Source organism: Callospermophilus lateralis (assembly GCF_048772815.1).
Source record: "Callospermophilus lateralis isolate mCalLat2 chromosome X unlocalized genomic scaffold, mCalLat2.hap1 SUPER_X_unloc_1, whole genome shotgun sequence".
In the NCBI taxonomy this organism is placed as follows: domain Eukaryota; kingdom Metazoa; phylum Chordata; class Mammalia; order Rodentia; family Sciuridae; genus Callospermophilus; species Callospermophilus lateralis.
In genome coordinates, this window is record NW_027510162.1 from 625,789 (window position 1) to 627,418 (window position 1,630).

Genomic DNA, 1,630 nt, shown 5'->3' on the forward strand with positions numbered 1-1,630 from the left:
CCAACTAGGGTCCACCTCCTAAAGGTTCCACCAATAGCACCATGGGCTGAGGAACAAGCTTTCAATGCATGGGCTTTTGGGGAACATTCCAGATCTAAAGTATAACACTTCTAGTGTTTAAAATAAAGAGAAATTCAATATTAACATTCAATTTACCAATAAGCTTGTAACAGGTCATGTGTCTATTCATCTTGGTTAATGTCAAGTGCAATTAATGACTAAAGAGTCTAATTGTTTCTCGATCTAGCTAACTTTTCAGTTGAGTGGTTGGGCCTGAATCTCAATTAGAATAGTGAGTGGAAAACAATAAATCATAAGTGTTATATCCAGTGAATTTGAAGAAAGAAAATGAAAGGAAAAAGGAAATGATTTTATCTCTAGAAGAAGGTAGCATAGGCAGAAACTCTGCTTTTTCCCAATGTTCTATCTCTGCCCCAGGGAGAGACAGAGAGGAACTTTGGTAATGAGGGGATAGGAGAGAACAAAGAAGATGATTTCTGCCTGGCCTACAGGTTGTGTTTCAGGCAAGATATTTTTATATTCCTTTGTTTCCCCTTCACATGTAAATAAGTCTCCTCCAGACCCCTCCTTTCTGTCTGACCATTCCAGAAGGCTGATACTTGAGGGTGATGCAGATTTAATAGCCAGATGAAAGCAATGCTGGGTGCAGCTTCTTGCCACATTGCTGATAGCCTGGAAAATGTATGCAAGACAAAGGAGGATGAAATGTCTAATCAGAAGGAGTTGAAGTACCCCAGAACAATAATGATGATGGTGTCAGCTACTGATTGTAAGGTTTCACTGTACATTCCTTCTTTTGACAAGCTTTAGTTCATCAAACTATTACAACAAAACATCATGGGAGACAGTGAACCTTGATGCAGAGTGAGTAGGCCAATTAGGAATGCATTCAGCTGCAGGGAACAATTTAAAAGAAATATCGAACATTTCACACATGTACGTGTCATCTTTGCACAGGGGCCATGCTAATCTCTGTATGGTTCCAATTTTAGCATATGTGCTGCCGAAGCAAGCACTGCAGGTAACAATTTACCTACTAAATTGCAGACAAAGCGTGAAGCTCTTTTCAAATGTGATTTCCTATCTTCACAGCAACCTTGCAAGATATATTTTTTTAAAAGTCCATTTATTAGGCAATGAAACTAAAGCCCAGAGTAGTTAAGTAACTTGCCCAAGGACACAACCTTCAAATAATAACCTTTCCTCATATTATTCAACTCATCAAACATTATAGCATTGCTTGAGAATATCTAAATTAATCCAGAAAACTCAAGATCAGTTTCTGAGTGGCCTGATGTGAAACACAGATGCAACAGAGGCACAGGAACAAGGTTATCATTTTGTATTTGTAACAATTGTATACCCCAGGTAAGGATTGCTTAGAAGGAGTGATTAGGTCTAAGGGGTGTGTGTGTTCTCTTGAGGCAGACACTATAGTATTTCTCAGCAGGTGCTTTTCCCCATAGCTTTTATCTTTGTCTTTTGTTATAAAGACTATCAAGCTCAAAATATTATCTTCTATGGATTTATAAGTGGATAATTTTCAGGGCAACTTTTATTTTCTGAACACAGGAAAGCCTGCTCAGCTACATGGTTCTCTGCTATTTCT

General features: G+C 38.3%; 1 non-coding gene across 1 annotated transcript; it reads right to left on the reverse strand.

Annotated features, from left to right (window-relative positions):
- Positions 1 to 933: 933 nt before the first annotated feature.
- LOC143639892 (U6 spliceosomal RNA) lies at positions 934 to 1,037 on the reverse strand. Its single transcript, XR_013154815.1, has one exon. It is a non-coding gene; the product is annotated as a U6 spliceosomal RNA (small nuclear RNA).
- Positions 1,038 to 1,630: the final 593 nt, after the last annotated feature.